The sequence below is a fragment of the Sturnus vulgaris genome, chromosome 1 (assembly GCF_052056855.1).
Source record: "Sturnus vulgaris isolate bStuVul1 chromosome 1, bStuVul1.hap1, whole genome shotgun sequence".
Lineage (NCBI taxonomy): Eukaryota > Metazoa > Chordata > Aves > Passeriformes > Sturnidae > Sturnus > Sturnus vulgaris.
In genome coordinates, this window is record NC_142243.1 from 100724982 (window position 1) to 100743826 (window position 18845).

The window sequence follows — 18845 nt, forward strand, 5'->3', positions numbered from 1 at the left end:
CTGGCCATCTTTTCAGAACTCACTTGCAATTATTATTCAGACAGAAACTACCACAGAATGATATTATATGCTATTTGTCTTCAGGCATTATATTTTTTTCTCTATTCCAGATTTTTCATCCCTATCCTGTGGTCACTTTCCAAAATCATGTAGCAAGCCAGATCTCCATTTCAAGTCTGCTGTATGTCTTTCTACATGGTGGCTCTTCTTTTAGCTGTCAGCTTGCAAAAAATGATGTCAGATCATTTACAGAGCACTGCCTCTGCTTCTGTCATTCTGTTAGTGCCATTCAAATCTGATAATTCCTGATGAGAACTTTGTAGGAATAAATTCAAATAAGTGTTTGAATTTTGTTTGTAAACAGCTCTTAGTTGATGTCCACACATAAAGTAAAATCTGCTATTTCCTACAGTATAAATTTACTTCCTCAAGCTTCACTGATAACAAGAAAAAAAAAAAAAAGATGGTGTCCTCTTTTTTCTTTCAAAACAGTAAAAACATTCATGCATTCAACATTCCTAATTTACTCGAAGCAAGTATGTCTTCATATATTACTAAACATGAAGAGAATAGAAAGACTATCCTGCCTGATAGGCAATAGAGCAAATACAGGGACTGAAGGGAAATTTGAAGACCAAACAGACAAAACATTGTTTCATTGAGCAACTGAAAATTGGAAGAGAAATGAGGGGACCATTAAGACATGAGCGTACTTTACACATAAGCTAAATGGTATCTTACTAACAATTTCAATTTAAGCACCCAAGTAGATAGCTTAGTAGTAAGGATATATCAAAAAGGTGGTACTGAATAGTAAACTAAAATGTAGCAGTTAGGCTGCTTGACAATTTTAAAATATATTTATGCTTGCTAGGTCTACTTGTAACTAATGAGGAAAAGTATCCAGAGGGAAAGGATAAAAAGATAATCAAAATCAAAATACAATACAATAAGAGAAAAAATATGGCTTTCTTTCTTCTGAAAAGTTTGGTCAAATTCCAGAACTCACAGATCTGTAGAAAAGAGACATAGAACTAGCTGGATGAGTCTTCCAATAGCACAGACTCTTAAATACTAGATCACTTTGAAAGTCTCTGTTTGATGGCACCTTCAGAATTGGTCTTTTGTCTGTTGTTGTCCCTTCAGAGATGCAAAATATGACAAGTTCCTGTTAAAATCTTATTCTTTTTATTATACTTCAGATATGTGTAAAGTTCTAGTGAATTTCCTTGCCTGTTAACCATCTTTCCATTACACAGTGATTTGTTCTTAAAGATCTGACTAAAGAAAAATGTTTCTTTGACCTCCTCCAGGTTTTGCTGAGAACAAAATTGAGCTGGGTTTCTAAGGTCCTCTTTGAACTTGATTTCACTGCTGAAGAAAGGGTATAGTTAAATTAGGATCTTCAAGTTTCTAAAACTTATATAAAACACTGTCCTATGGACTTCATCCTCTGTTGAGTTTTAGTTTTCAAATGACATAGTATGTGCATTTAAATCTTTTCTTCCTGTTTCTTGCAAAGTGTTATAGTGTAATAGAGCAAATTTTTTAGTTTTTCATATCCATTATTCCAGAAAAATCTCAAAGTAATACAGTGATTCTGTGGCCTTGATAGCAATTGTGAGTTGTATGAATTATTGTGAATGCTTAATTTATTGTTCCATATAAAATGGGAACCATTAGTTAAGAACAGCACAAAAAAAGACGTTTTGTTCATTTGAAATCAGAATTTATGGAATATCTAACTTCTCCAGGGAAGAAATTCTTCTTTCAACATGTGCCTGAGAATAATCAATAATGAATGATGTTCATGATATTAATGACTCTGAACATCTCAATCTTTCTATTTTTAGGCACTGCTTATATTTGTGGAATACCACCAAGTCAAAGAGCACAAAGAAAGAAGAGAAGGTACAATTTTTAAATAGGTGGGATCTCTCTTCTACTCTGGAAACATGACCGATATCTGTTTGTCTGAACTTCGGTTCATCCTCTGACAATCTGTGTAGCAGAAGTTATTTTGATTTACTATCTCATAACTTTTACCAGCTCTCAAATTGTTGCTCTCAAGGGAATCATTTCCAAAACACATTTCAGCAGTGGTTCATATGCAAGTACTTCCTATTCATCAGGAAGCAGTCTGCAAGAGAAAAATCTACCACATCTCTTGTTTGTATCCTCTGCAACAAGATCCAAAAGACTTCAATATTGGGAATTGTCTATGTTCTGAAGAGTCAATTCCTAGAGAAGAAAACTATTCTACGTTTGACATATGATACCTGGGACTTGATCTGAAGCTTCCAGCAACTCCACCAGCTACTGCTATGTGCAGATGGATAACTTGCACCCAGGAAGATTTAAATATTGAGATTTTTGGTTTTAATTTTCAGAAGCTACTGAAACTTCTGAAAAACTCCTGAAAAAGCTCTGAAATTATTTTCCAATCATTTCCTCACTTTCAATTCTGAACCAGACAGTGATAAGTATATGGGCCTAGAGTTGTGTTTTTCACAATTTTATTCTGTTTCAGTTTAATCAGTAAATGATATCATCCTGGTAAATAAAGTGTCTAGCCAAGTCACTACACAGGTAGGTAAAGGATGCTTTGGAGTAGATTACAACTGAGCTGTAATATATAGCAGTGTCTGGTGTAAACTTTTTGTGGATTTTATTTAACCCCTTTGTGCTTTTGCTTCTGGATGATAAGCAAGATGAAACAGCAGAATCCCAAGAGGAAAGAATAAAAACTGAGATTGGAGATTAAAACAAGGAATGACGCCTGCTGGAAGGAGTTGTTGAAAAGGTATGGCAGAATCAAATTTCATTCCAGAAAGGTTCAGAAACACTGGCTCAGAAGGACATCGAGAGGCCTGAGATATTAAGTATTTGGACAAAGACCAAGGTGTCTGTTGAGAAGTTTGAACATGAAACTATTACAAAATAAATAGTGATAAAATAACACTTTGCAGAAGAAAATAGAATTAAAAGTTTATGGTCTGAAAACTGAGTTTGCATGATTTCTACATGAGGTTTTATGTTACTCCTCTTCTATAAGTGCCTATGGCAAAATCCAGTTGCAGGGTAAGAGATTTGTTTACTTTGAGCATCTGTTCTACACATTCTGCTGGGAATCCTGAAGTGAAAAATTAATTAATATTTTCTCTTTTTCCATTTGCTCTGTCCTCTATGAATAAATAATGCTGGTTATTTGTTAAATACTTTTTGTCTCACATTTCTTGTATGTCACATAATTAAAAAATTAATAGCTGCACTACTAATCTCCTGTGAAACCTTAGCATCAGTCTTCACCTTTGCTTCCCTGTTACATTGCCTAGTCTCAACAGCCCTCTTCTTATCTGATGGTCAAAACTTTTCTAAGCTTCACTTTGACCACAGATTATTTATGCTTTTCCCTTGGTTCATTAATATTTGCTTTTTAATTCTTCTCTCTTTCTTTTTGAGTAGCATTTTCAATCTCTCAAGCATGTGCTTACTTAGCAGTATAATTACTTTTGTATGTGTAGCTCTTCCTCTTATATAGGTTAAAAGTTCTTCTTTTGATATTTTCTGTCTTTGTTTTCCCTCCTACATGACTATATGACATTAATGTCATATTTAAGCAGACTTTGGTCTCTCATACTAGGATTATTTCCTAACTCAGTATTACTGAGACAGTTTTTGTGTTAATCAATGTAAAACTAAGAACTGCTCATTTCTATAGTCTGCATTATCTCTGGTAAAATGTATTTCTATATTATTATATTTCTGACATCTACAGGATAATTTTGAATAGCTCTTTATATGTAAAAGATCACAGTTTATACCTAACAGGTATATCTCATTACAATAGTATTGCTACAATAGAAAACTACAGCTTTGTAGGAAATTCCATGGCATCATAATCTCACGTTAACTTTTCCATGTGTGTAATGAACTCATCTGTCTTCAAATCCAAACCCCAAACTAATAAGGCAGCAAAGAGTAGAGGTAGCTGGCTTTTTTCTTGCAGCCACTGTACCTCGAGGTTGAAGTAACAGCCATAGAGGGAACCTCCCTACCTGGAAAACTCCTTTCCTTCTGGTGCAGGATGATTCTCACAAAACCCACAGTGTTACCCTTCAGTTCCATTAGTAGTGTTTGAGAATCAAGTAAAGTTTGATTAGCCCTAAAATTCCTCACGTATAATGGCTACTCACAACACCCAAAAGCAGATCTGTCATTTTGCACAGCCTGTATTGGCACCATCCTTCATGAATAAACATCTAGCCATCCCTTCCCACTCTCAATGAGCTGAAATTCCAGCTTACATTATAAGTACATTTTTATAAGATGTCCTCTGTGTAATCTTTTTGATTGGGAAGCTGTTGCAGTGATGAGAAATTTGATAGACCATCAACAAATCTGCATGTACTAATTGATCTGACATCCATGTAAGGCAAAAGTAGCTGACCCCTTTGCCAAGTCAAGGCAGAGACAAAGCTTGTGAGGCTCTGTGGGAAGGCTTTTCTATATTTATTCCCTGAGGTGGCTTTAGGAAGAAGAGGGAGGGGGTTTTTGCTCCACACGAAAAAAATATCTTCATCACAAAAAGGGAAAATGAGGTGTACAGGGAATATGCATCTTTCCAAATATTTTTAAATGGATGTGATTTTCTGGGTTTCATGATTATTTTATGAAGGGGCAACAAACTGATTCCATAGATTCTATTCTCCCTTGCACTTTTCTGTTCCAGAGGTTACCTGTGCTTATGTTTACAATTCACACTTTAAAATTATAATGCTTCTTTTACATTCCAATTAACTCTTCCACAATTTCATGCCACTATTAACAATTTCTTGTTTAACATATTTGAGGTTTAAGCCATAGTGGTCTCCAGGCAAGGGCAGTGCTAAGCAGACAGCATAACAATGAGTTTTAACTGCTCTTGAATAAAAATAGATCCTCACAATTAGGGGGATGGTCTATGTTGTAAAGCATCACGCAGTTCAGTAGCAGGGGTCTGCCAGGTGCTGTGGCTCTTTTGCTGCAAAATTCCTAATTAGTTTGTTTTCTCCTATAACATATTTATTTGAGTTGTATCCATTCTTAGCAAAAGACAAAATTTTTCCTTTCCACACAATTCTCAAGGGAGATTTTAGGTCATCTTACTATGTATCTTCTGAATTACCTTGGAAAGAGGGTTAGATTTAAGCTTTTGGGTTGTTTAGAAAATCCTTGATGGGATTCTGGCCATTGCTTCCTGAAATGTTATTTGTAAATCTCTGCTACAAGCCCAGCTGAAGCACTCAAAGTTATGCTAATTTCAGCCCATGGTTCTGCTGGTATCACAACTGAGGTTGTAAAATTCAAGAATTGGCTAATTGTGAATATTTATGTAAAGTTTTTCAATTGCCAAGCAGATAGTCTACAGTTACAAGTCTTCTATAGGTGCCTACCTGCTCTTACAGAGGGAACTAAAACAGGTTTCCCAGAAAGGATGTGAAATTCCCATCCTGCAAATGGTCAAGGCCAGGCTGGATGGGGCTCTGAGAAACCTGCTTTTGTGGAAGAGGTTCATGTGCAAGGCAGGGGGGATTTGAATTCAATGATCTCTAAGGCCCTTCAAAGGCCATTTTTTGATTCTATGAAAGACAGTCATGTTATCAAGAAAATAACTCTCAGAATTCATAACATCTACATAAATATTCAATTTTTTAATTAACATATATGAGAATGGAGTGATCTGAGTAACACCTTTATGAATTGTCAAGTATAAAGAGCCACAAATCCTCATGACTACGATGTTGATTTCAGTGAGTAAGTCTTGTTGCTGCTGTTGCAAGGATTAATGTAAATCCTAAACATCAAAAAAGCAAGGACGAGAAGAAAGTATATTCTCCTGGGGACCAAAATAGACAGATTTTTAATTTTTAAAAATATTTCTATATACATAAACACACACAGATATATAAGCAATGAAGACATCTAGGGGATATTATTTCTCCCCAACTGGCTTTGTCCCTACTCAATTAAGAACCTATTTGAAATGCCAATAGACAGAAGGCCCTCTACTGTCTTCAGCAAATACTGAGTCAAACCCAGAATTACCTTCATAAATATCATTAGCTTAAACAGCTCACAAAATGGCAGAACTGATATCCCAAACCCCAGGCTCCTCTAACTCATTTGCTCAGTCAATATCTCCTCTTTGACTTTATCCGTTGAGCATTTAACAGATATTTCTTTGGGAACTGTGTGATAAATGTGAAACATTGACATCCTGGAAGCTCACAAAAACTCAGTCTAACAAACTTGAATTTTTATTATTTCTCTTTTTTTAAAATTTTTCTGCCCCCAGGACCACCAGTGCAAACCTTTTCAGAAGAGTGTGGTGACCCAACACTCAGCATAGAAATCTTAGAGTTTCATTGTAGTCTTTGTATTGGTATATGGACTCTATTAAATGATAAAAAGCTAAGACAAAACCAGCAAAATCTTACTTCACACCATTTCTAGTCCAAATGTAAATGTGTATTATGTGCAGTATAGAAGTATATAGAGTCTCTGACCTTCGCTTTTAGGGCCATAAAACTCTTCTAGTTCTAATGACAAATGCCTCGGAGACTGTTCTACTTGGAACAAACATTAGCTACAAGGTGATTTGAGCCATCTCTTATTTCTCTTATAGATTTTCTTTACAATGGAATGCTGTGATTAGAAAACTCTCCCACCAGCAATATGCAAGCAAACAGGTTGACAAAAATAAAAGTGACTTCAGAATAGCCACTTGCATCTATGAGCTGATTAAGTGCAGAAAAGACCATTATCATACAAACATTTGAAGCAAAAGACAGGGAGGGAGGGAGGGAGAAAAAGTGTTTCAATTCATCCTATCTGTTTAAAACAACATTACACCATCAGCTGTGCCAAAAGCAATTTTTTCTCTGTTACATTGTCTGCATTAAAATCTATTGGACCAATTCTCAGTAAAGCAAGTATCAAGTGAAGTCAATGGAGTGTCACCTTGCAGGAGCAGATACAGATCCATATTTCAAAGTTTGTCTTTGTAATCCTTGTAGCAACAACATCACTTTCCCTCTGAAATTTACCCATTCCCTTTTTAAGCACAAAGGGATGCTTGCCAGCTGTCCCTGTGTAGAGAAAACTGCTTTAGCCCAGATAACTCACCTAGCTCTAAACCTGCATGTTCTTTTTCTCGCAGTAAACTGTGACCACCAGTACAAATTTAAAAGCTAATAATAAAAAAAGCCAAGTCATCTACTCACATTTATTGCATTATTGTAGCTGATGTTATGGTATAATTAGTTACTCAAAAGATGCATATTGTCTGCCTAACAATGCTAATGAATTCATACTTATGCTTTGTGATGATTCACTATATTTCATCATAAAATGTACAATATTTCATCAGCAAAGGAAAATAGAATGTTTTTTCAGTTTTAATTTCTGCTTAAATATTTACAATGAATAAATCACTAAGAAGTCCAAAATTTAGCTTTCTATCTAAATTATATATGAATTCCCATATTATATCAGTATAATATGCAATGTATGATAACTGCTTTACTACAGATAGTATAGGAAGATTTTATCTTGTAAAGCTCTTTTGAAATAAGCTGAGGCCAATGTAAAATAATGATTCATTAAGATGGCTATTAATTTCAAGAACACACTTTCTATTCACAGAACTTCAACTGTGGTCCTGGCCAAAAGCCTGTATTCTCTGCTTGATATTACTCAATCCCCACTTGGTCTCACTGTAAGGACCCTCCTGAGAGGTCTGGACAGGAAACCCCTGGTAACAAATTACAAATTTCTACCTCCAGAGCTAAATTAGTAGCCTTGTTAGATGTAATAGCTGAAGTCTGTTATCCCTTCTGGAAACATGAGCTCCTCTGTGGTTCCCAGAGAGAGATGTGACAGCTGAGAGTTATATTACTTTAATGGATTTTCACTTGTATCTTGATCATTCAGAAATATTCCTCTCCTTAATCATCTAGGCTGTTACATTTTTTTCATTTTCTTTCTCCGTTGCACATGTTTTATTAGAGCACAAAAGTATATGAGGAAGGGAATTCCTGCATCAGTCTTTTTTATGGTGACCCTATGCCCTAGCATCTTCACAAAATATAGCATTAGCAAACTAAGCCAGGCTGTGACTTAGCAAAGTTCAGAGATAATTCAGGCAGTGAAATCACAGTGATAGAGTGTCAAATGTTTTCTTCTGCACTATAAAGGAAAACATTCTCTTTGAACTCAGCAAGGACTTTGTAGGACAGGAGGATTATTTGAACCAATTTTCAGCACACTCTTCTCAAACTGTTCTGTGTGTTGGAGGAAAGCTGCAGATCCCTTGGATGTAAATTGCAAATTGTTTCCCCCAGTCAGATAAAGGACACACACAAGGTTCTCCTTGTATTTATGTGTCTGGTGGTACTTGAGTCCGTGGCAAACACTTAGTCAATAAGAGCAAACATCAATAGCAATAAAAAAGGCTTGTCTTTCCTTTTCCTCAAAGTCAATGGAATCTGTCTCATGTGATTTACTTGCCCCCTTTTGCAGGTAAAATGGTCCCAGGGCTGGAACAATTCTGTTTGATAGGCACATTTTACAACTATTTAAATGGCTGTCAATATCATCATCCATCTTCTGCCATCAGAAGGTTTGTCTTGCTAATTTTTTCTCGTTTATCATATCTGCACTGACCAAATGCACATAGGGACTGTGTTGGTATCACCTTAATTTCTGTAATTCAGAAATTGAATGGCAATTTAAATGCCATTAGAACATATCTAGCATTGCTACATGTTTCTAAGATCAACTAGTAAGGATAAACAATCAAGATCCACATTGTCTGCAATGCTCTTTTAGGTTTGCCAATCATTCACTACAGAACTAGTTTCTGTAACTTAGCTTTGTTTGCTTTAAGAAAGGATGATTGTCTGGTAACACTATGTGGTTAACCAAATACCAGGTGCCATCTCCCAGTTTCAAATTTCAGTTTGACCCTTGAAGGAGAGAAGCAGTAGAGAATGAAGGACGGCCAGAGCTAACCAATTTCTTTTTTATTTGTCGAAAAATATGGTGTTATTCTGTGTCACCTTAGCCAGGTCCTTGTCCCTAATATCTTCACACATTTGAATGTCTCAAAAAGAATTCACAAAAGGGAATTTGTCAAGCACAGTCTTGCAGAAATAAATGGACTTGGGTAGCATTTGTGTGCCATATCCTAAGCATCAGCAAGCATTTCATCAAGCTTCTGAGTAGTTCCCTGTGCTAAATTAAAAGCACTGTGTGATATATTTTGTAAAGAAAGCATTAAAAGAGCCTAAAAATACACCAAAATAGGAAAGGAAAGCATGAGGGCCAGTGAAAACAATAAAGCACTTCAAGAGAAGGTGATATTGGAGAGACAGAAGGGAGAAAAGGAAATGAGTAAAACAATAGCTGTGTAAAAGAAAAGACTCAATGCACATAAGAATATGATGATTCATAAATTAACAATGTAAGTGATGTCTGTTATATTAATTGCATGACTTTTGGGGGTGTGTCTGGAAACACAGACACTGATTTTCTGGGTACACATAGCAATTACACCAGAGCAAAATTTTGCTCCAAAATATTTTTAACTATTCTGTTATATCGAGTATGTCTTTTCAAGTAAGGATCTGACAGTAAAGCTCTCAGTGTCTGTGTTAATCTTGCTTTCCTGTTTCATAACAAACAGATCACACTTCTCACATACAGTCTGACCTCCTTGAAATTTTTCACTTTCATCATCTTTGCCTATACAACCATTCATAGGGCTGTGTCCTCCTTCTGGAATAAGTGTCAGTATGGGTTTTTCTTAAATGTCCCTCATCTTCCATCATACACAGGAATGTGATCAAGTCAGGAATTTTCCTTGATCTGAGACACTGCAATGACTAATTTCCTGAAACGAATCTCAAATAGTTGTATCTGTTTTGTCCATAGAACTGGAAATATTTTTTGTATATTTTGAAGGTGAGTAGATCAAAGCCAAATGTATGGCTCATGATTTCTTAGCCTGTCCCAGCTACAACATAAAATTACTTTACTTGAGCTACTGTGACAGTGATTTTTCAGCATCCTGTTAAGGATACAAGATGGATTTTTTCATTCAGTTTGCAGCTGGAGAAATAAAGACATAAAAATTGTTAGCATGAGATAGAAAGAGGATATCAAGTCATGAATAGATTTCGGTAAAGCTTGAAATCAAACAAAAATTAATCTGATAGTAATCAAAAATATTTCTGTGGGTTTTTTGCCAGATGCTGTAAACTCTCTTTAACTGTGAATTTAATTGATGTTCCTTTCTGACATCAATAGATGCTGTGGAAGTTTGACAGTGTTCCAAAAAGGGCTCTGAATAGTCCCACGGAGCACGACTAAGACTTCACTTCAGAGAATGACACATTAGAGCAAGAGGCTCAACCTTAGTAACCAGGCTTAAAACCTTACACTGGTTAAAGATCATTACTCACAAAGAAAAGGATTAGAGATTCTTGTTTAAGACAAAAGCTGGCATTGTGCTTTATAGTTATATATCCCCGAGGACAGAGGAACAACTGTACCAGTCAACTGCACAGACCAAATGAGCTGAGGTGTTGATGTGGACTGCACCTGCACTTATACATTGTGAAAAAAAAGTCTCTAGAGTCCCTGTCTATAGAGCGGGAAAAAAAAAAACCAAACGAAACACTTCTCCACAAAGGTCCTGGCTTATTAATGTGTTAAGACTATGCCTATTCACTTAAACCTGTACAAATACACCAAAATGAGCAGCAATAATGGACCTGCATTTCAATGCCCTATGACATTTGTGCCTCTCTGTCCTCTAACTAGATTTTTAACAGATTTTAATTACAAAATAATTATATTTTTCTAAGTTTTATTATTATTGTTTTGTTGTTCATTAAGTCTCATCCTTGATATTACTTAGTAAAGCAGAGCAAGGAGTAACAAGAGTAAAGATGTGCAAGCTTCTCAAAAGTAGTGCAGAATGCGAAATCTGGATAGTATATATATATATATATATATATATATATATATATATATATATATAAACTCTTGTCTGGAAAAGAAAATTATTAGAAGCAATACAAAGTTTGGTATCACTGACAATCCTGAAAAGCAATTCAGTTTGGAGAAACTGTTTATTTTTGTACAGTCCTCCCAGACTTGGTTTTTATGTCCTGCAGAAAGATATGTCCAGAAAACGCAATAACAATGAAGCTCAAAAATTGTGCATTACCTTTAAATTACATTAGACATCTGCATAGACAGTAGAACGCAGCAACATATTTGTGGGGAATTACAATTACATTTGTAATTCCAGTTGTCATTAAAGTGGTGTGTGTAGCAGGATGCTCTGCCTGGAACTCAAAGAGTGCCCTGTTTGCAAAGCTATTGGGGTGAACTGAGAGGGGGCGTCAGTTTGCTTTTGGTGTTGAATTATGTTAAAACCAGTCTGACTCATCAATCCCAAAGTTAAACATCCTGATATCAAGGTGAACATGTGGCAGACAGGGTAAGTTACCCTTATCAAGAATGCTGAGCTGGTACAGCTCAACTGAGATATATGGCTGACACTCTAAAAGTCCTGTCCCACTTTGAAACAGCAGGTTCTTCTTGGAGTGTGTGCAGAAATTCCTCCCTCAGCTGGGGATGCCCCTCAAGGCTGAGCAAAAGAGACTCGCACAAGGTCATTGGCATGGGTGAGTAACATCAATCTCTACTTAATAACTGTTTCTTCTTTGCTAGCTTTAATATAGCTGCTTTAATATAGTACACTATACTATGCTGTAATAGTAGTTTTAGCTTCTACACTGCGTAGTAAATAATTCTGATTATGATCTTTTTGTCTAGTCATTTATCATAGTAAGTCATTCCTTTTTATATAAATATGTCTTGTTTGCCATCCTTAATCCTACAGCACAAAGTTGAACAAAGGTTCAGCCACACCTCTGTAATTCCTTAGATTTAAACCACTGAAAAATCTGGGTCTAGGATTGAATCCAGCTGCAGCCAGGCTCCTGTCTGAGAAGGAATTTAGAAAGAAGGGGGTCCTTCCTGCACCTTGTGACTCAGTGGGAGGGCTTCTCTAAACAGCTTTGTCTGAAGCTCCCTCTCCACCCAAGACAATGTGATACTCTTTGCTGATTTACCTGTGACAGATTTAATGTGTTGGCAGACACAACTTTCATCCTCATGACTGCTTTGCATGTCAAATCTCAAAAGTAGTTAGTAGAAGTCCTCAGTTTATTGTTGCCCATGAGCTGTTGTTTTGCACTTTACTCACTATATACTAAAATTTCACAGTCTGGCAGATATTTGTAAAATGTATATACAAAGGATTGAGTTGCAGACTCTATTCTGACACAGTTCAGTGTGGGTTTTTTCTACCTTTTCTCTGAACTAGTTCATAGTCTAATATAAATTGAAATGTCAATACCTTGTATGACATTTACCTTGGCCTAGCAAGGGATCAAGAATAAAATAATGAATGGATTTTCTTCCTGTTCAGCCAGACTGCAGAATGAAGCTCATATTTTTAGCCAAGATTTTTTCTTTTAATACCGATTTCACTTATTTTTTGAAAGTGCTTTTTCTAGTTTTTGCCACGATCTCCTGGTTTAAGAAGCAGTAGCTGCAGAGACATTGGCATAGCTTCCAGGTACTCCTGGAAGCATCTGCACTAAATCACCTCTCCTGTGATGAAATGCTGAAAGCGCAGGAGCTGTTCAGACTGAAGAGGAGAAGGCTCAGGAGCATCTGATCAATGTGAGGAGGGTGTGAAGAGGACAGAGACAGGCCCTTCTCAGTGGTGTGCAGTGGCAGGACTGAAACACTCGGGGTCCCTTGGAGCCCCAGAGAGCCCATTGTCACTGTGAGGGTGACAGAGCACTGGAGCACCAATGTGGCCAGAGGGGTGATGGAGACTCCCACCTTGGAGATATTCAAAAGCTATCTGGACATGGTCTTGCACAACCAGCTCTAGGCAACACTGCTTGAGCAGGGGGGTTGGACCAGAACACTCTTCCCACCTTAGACACTTCCATAATTCTGTGTTTGGTAAGACATCCCAACCAGCACAACAAACCCAAGGTCTTTTATAGAACCTTTACCGATAGACCTGAATATCCTCAATTGTATGCATGAGGAAAAAGACCAAAAGAAAATTAATAAAGGAGGTAAACATTAACTGGATTTTGAGTCATAGTGGAAAAAATGCCATATGAAGACAAACATCAACTCCATAAATTGGAATACTATAATTTATAAATAGTTTTAATAATATAATTTATAAATAGTTTTAAAATATTTTTCACCATTCAGGATTTCTTTTTTCAGGCTATTAGTAGTAAATAGACATCTGTGGATATTAGGAATGCCATTTTATGACTTTCAAGGACAAAATAAACTTGTACTTGCTAAAGAATAAATACATGAATATTGCCTACAGCTCGGTGATTTAACTCCTAGAAATGTTCTGCATTTAAAATTTCATACATTTTTTGCTTTGTTTTGTTTAATTACCAGGATGTCAATTCCTTATTATAGCATCCTACTAATGATGGATGATGCATCCTTTACTTATCCATATTCCTTTATTAATCACACCTATGAAGTGCTACATTTCAAGAACCTCAATGACCAGGGAGATAATGTACCTATTTTAAATTATTTACTTAATTTGAGGCTATAGAAGTCCCCAAGAAGGCAACCTACCTAACTGAAAGCTTGCAGCTGCAAGATGACACTGGGCACACCCTTCAGTTACATTGAACTGCATCTCTTCCTCCTTAGTACACATTTGGAGGACTTATTCTACAAAACATGTAAGGATGGTTTCAGAGGGTGTCCCGAGGGCTAAAGTTGATAAATTGTGAATTAGTTTACCTGGTAATATTTCATTCCTGATCTGTGCTGTCTGTGAACCTCTCCTAGCAAAAATGGAGCTTTTATACTCCCTAGGCAATCTGTCTGCTGCTGAGCCCTCTGAACTCACATTTTTCTTGGCAACAGGCAAGAAAATTTGTGTGAGTAAAAAAGAACATATTCCCACTTCTATCAAATAAGACTAGAAAGCACTTTAGCTGGTCCACAGGAACTTCCGAGAGATTTCATTTTTAAAACCAATTAGGAAGTTTGAATTTTGGGGAGACTGGGGAAGGCAGTGGAACATGCAAGCAGAAAATCACAGCTTTTAGATTCTCATCAGCACTACAGAAGCATAAAGCTAGAAGTTCATGGTGTGTATTAGACTATCTTACGAATAAAAATGGCACGCCTTAAGACATTTGCAATTGAGCGTGCTGCTTAATGATTTTTAATTTTGTTAATATCTGTAGTTTCTAGATAGAACGTATTTTTCTTATTACTGTTTGGATGGGCTTTTTCACTCTTTCTCCTATTCGAATCCAATATTTCTTGCCATGTGTAATGTAGATGGAGCTGACAGTGCCCAGGCTGAAATAATTTGGAATCGTTCCCGAGAGAGCTGCGCGCTCCCGGAGCAGCCAGGAGTTACTGTCAGTGCGCAGCGCCCTCCTGTGACCGTCCCCGGAACTGCAGGGAAGGGAAAAGTGATGGTGACAGCGAGGATCCACACGAGTCGGCAATTTCAAAACCTCTGTTTTTCACAGCCTTAAAGAAGCATTGATACAAGAGTAAAGCGCCAGAGACATTAAAACTATTTTTTATTTAATGACATATTAATATAGAACACAAACTGGCAGGTTATCCAAACCTTGCCAAGATATTGCTTTATGTCCTACTCATCACTCTTCTTGGTAAATCTTATTTACAGCCACAGTAGATGACAGAAACATTTTCAGAGCTCTTGTTTCTAATAACAAGAGTAGGATTTTTACTAAGAAATAATACATGGGACATGCTATTATAAGGGAAAGTAATCAGAAAAAAGCTTCATGTTCTGTCTACATCAGCAGGGCAAGACTACTTTCGGGGAGGCATAGGCAAGGCAAGGGCAAGTTGTCTGGAAGCTGAAGCCACGGAGCTGCTCAGGGAATTGCTTGGGTTATGTGGCTCCTCAGAGGCTCTTTTTTGGCCTTAGTTTGCTGTGCAACAGAGAAAGCAAATTCAGTCACAGCTCAGCATAATTACTTGAATTAATGAAACAATCCCACTACTTTAAAATGCACAAATACACAAAAGAGATATTTATTTCAACTTAATATATCCATTTAAATCAAATCCTGTTAAGAATCTACTTACAGGGCAGACCTGCAGACCTCCTGGCAGGAAAGGAGAGGGTGTGCTCAGGACACATCACATCTTCATCTGTGCAGGCACCTTTTGAAATCAGTCTCGGTTAGGGACTTCTTTAAAAAAGATCAAGTAAAACGACAAGACCACTCCAGTTTTCAATATCCTCACACCACTCATCCTCTTCCTTTTACTCTGGTGAAAGCAGCTTATTTCTGGTCCAGCTGTATTTAGATCTAACTTGTTCAGTGGCACGGATGATGAACTCTGAAGGGGTCCAGTTCCAATAACCACACTGTCTATCTGCCTTGATGCAGACATGAGCAAAACAGCACTCAAATATACTCAGATTTTCAAGGGAGTCAGATCGTTCTGCCAAAAAAAAAAAAAAAAAAAAAAGAAAACACACACACACAAAAAAAAAAAAAAAAAAAAAAAAAAAAAAAAAAAAACCAAGCAAACAAACAAAGAATACCACCGTAATTCATCCTTCATTGGATGCACAGGATTTAAAAAAAATACCAACCAATCAAACACAAAAAAAAGCAAAACAAAACAAAACCACCTGATCAAACTGCCTGAGAAAGCTGCACTGAGTCCCTTTTCTGCATGTTTTTCTGGTCCACATTTTCTGTTTCCCCTTTTATTTCTGCTCTTACTATGCACACTTTGCCTTTAATTACTAGCACAAAGCAATAGAGAAAAAGGAAGGAGAGCTATATAGGACATCCCAGTTATGCGTAGTCCTGCTTTCAGTTACCACAGACAAAATTTGCCAACTTACAGAAATGGTGAAACCCTATAATGCCAGCAGAATTCAGGCACCCCCATCAGGCTCCCCTCCACTAAAACAAGTTTCTGCATGTAAGTCAGGAGAACCTTGTGAAATTTGCCCATTGCTATACCACGGAGATGACCAGAAATTATCAAACTGCATTGATCTGAAGACTGCTGCTCCATGCCATCTTCCTAGAGGTTGTGTGGAGTGGAATACCAGTAGCACCAAAATCAGACACAATTCCTAGTTTTTCTCATTACTAAAGTTTTATAGAACAGATAAAATGCTTGTTTGAAAAAGTACATTTCTCCATCATTCCTCACTTTGTTGTAACATTTATTACACATATAAACCAGTGCAGTATCCTCAAAAACCTACATTTTTTACATAGTGTCATATTATATCAGTCTTTGAATAATTTAGAGCAATAGTATATCTGAAGGCTTACAAAAAGGACAAGGCTATGAAACTTGGTATTTACTCTGCTGTTACAGGACAAAGAGGAAATATCCAAGTTATAACTGCTAAATTGTAAGAGAAAATGGTTCCAAACAATCAATCTGGATAATACATTTATCTTTTTATCTTATACATACCTGATTCTACAAATATTTTACAACCCGTTTTTTTTAGTATGACATATATTTTTAAAGGTAAAAGTAATACATTACATGAATTAACAAACCTGTGAAGCCCAGTATATCATAATTCCCAAAACTGAAGAAGCAACTTGAAATCATTTTATATACTTCACTTCCTAGAACATATTTTTAGGTTTATTTAAATGCAAAAACAAGAAGTCTAGCTCTCTAAATGTGACTTATAATTTTGGTACATCACGTACCATTCCTATTCATCCTGGCCTCTTTAAAAAATGGTGATAATTAATCTGAGTGCAAATACAAGTCCAGTCCTGTTAAATTTATTATGAGGAAGTATTTGCAATCTTTATTGGTGGTTTTCCCTTATGCTATTGCTTTCTCTAAGAAGATGCTTGAAGAGGACATTCCTATTGCTGTTTTCTCTGAAGGCTTCTGTATATGTGTGTGGTAAGTTTATTCACCAAATGACCAAAAAATTACAAACATAACAGAGCATGACAAAGATACCAATCTCTTAGACTATTTAGCTTATAACTAAAATTACAAAGTTTTATTTTATAAGCATCAATGCTGATTGCCACAGCTACTAATGAGTCATAAATGTCCACTTCCCTTGTAAAGTCTTGGAAATGTCAGAGGAAATAGAAAATACTAGTTTATCTCTCCAGACAGACTTCATCAGCTACACAGACTGACTAACTATAGATGTTGGTTTGCTTAAGAACCGATGTTGGTTTGCTTAAGAACCGAGTATTCTCAAAGAGAAATTGAAAGCAGTTCAGGAAGTCATCAAGAAGTCAGATACAAAACCCATAGGCCACTAGAAAGTGGTTGAGAACAGGAAAAACTATCAACGTCATCTCTGTATTCCTCTAACCACTAGAAATGCTGTCTGTACAGTGCATATTCTACATATATGTTCATAGCACATAAAAAGAAAACCTTCCTTTTCATTCACTTTTTCAGAACTAGTATTCACAGTAGTGATATATTCTCTAACAAAGAAAGGAGTCCTCTCAAGAAGGATATTTCAGTCTTCTTCTCATTGCTAGTCAATAGACTAACAGAAAATAAAATGTTCCTTTTAATTGCAACTTTCTTACTGAAAATATATGTAAGTGACTGAGACAGTATGGAAGATCTCAAAAGATTCTTGATAAGACACTTTATGGAGTTGAATCCCTGCTTCTTGCCTTCACTCCCCCATGGAAACTCACATCCTTTGCTGCAAGTCAGTAAAACCAAATGAGTTCTTGTATGCTCTGTCTTGGGCCCAATTTGTATTTAAACTTATCACAGTGATAAGATAATTATTTTTATTTTTGCTTTATATTACAGCAAAACAGGATCAAAGAACACTTTGGTATTTTTTTTTCCAATCTGATGCCAAACAAGTTCTACTCTGACAGGCAATTACTTTTTGGGGACAAAAGTAAACAAGAAATAGGAAGGTTTCATGCTTTGTTATACATTTTTAAGTGTATTTATTTGCAATATAATATGGGTTTTAAAATCTTGCTCTGACTAAATAATTTTTTATTCCCACTACTGGCTTAAGTCCAGCAGAATAGGTTGCTTTGCAAAGGCTAGTTCTCATATCTGAACAAAAACTCAACCTCAGATCTGAAAAGTCATACAGAAGAAGAGAGTAATAGCCCAGCAATATTTCAAGGGAGGTGGGAAACCCAAAAAATTATGCATATTTGAAGAGAAATTATCATCAGTTCTGACTATATCTGATTTTATTCTGTATCAGCACAGCACCACAGGCACATAGTGCATTTTCACAGGTCTAGTGCATGAGGGGGAATCCTATTCCTTTACTAAGTATTGTCCTTTCCAAGGACATAGGCCATATTTCACTCTTCAGATAAAAGAGTTATGACATATAAAAATGGAGAGGTTTGTTGGTTTTTTTCACATCTGTTTATTGGAATTTTGCACAATAAATATGTTGTTTAATGTGTCATTTCTGTGGCCTGAAGTATACAATTTTATGCTCTGTGTTAGGATGTTAGCAAAACCAAACATTTCTGGCATTAGTAAAATAAAGACTCTCTGAACACAGATACATTAATAGAATGGCACAGGATACCTTAGAAATAAGAGAAAATTATTGTTTTAATACTTTTGAGCACTGAGAGCATGGTTGGAGTAGTCAGATTTTCACAGAAACCTCTGCCATTACACTAAGCACTCAGAAGTAAAATGTG

The 18845-nt window shown here is 36.3% G+C and overlaps 1 protein-coding gene across 3 annotated transcripts in view; it reads right to left on the reverse strand.

The window, feature by feature from the left end:
• SOCS6 (suppressor of cytokine signaling 6) overlaps positions 1-18845 on the reverse strand; it is a 119672-nt gene that overhangs the window by 20149 nt on the left and 80678 nt on the right. For 2 of the 3 annotated variants that reach the window (XR_015806536.1, XR_015806534.1), the window contains exons 5-6: positions 15262-15624; positions 14713-15104 (exon numbers count right to left, since the gene is read on the reverse strand). The gene's annotated coding sequence lies outside the window, so the exon portion shown is untranslated. Of the gene's footprint in view, positions 1-14712; positions 15105-15261; positions 15625-18845 lie in introns of those variants that run through there. The other variant, XR_015806537.1, reaches the window with a different exon arrangement.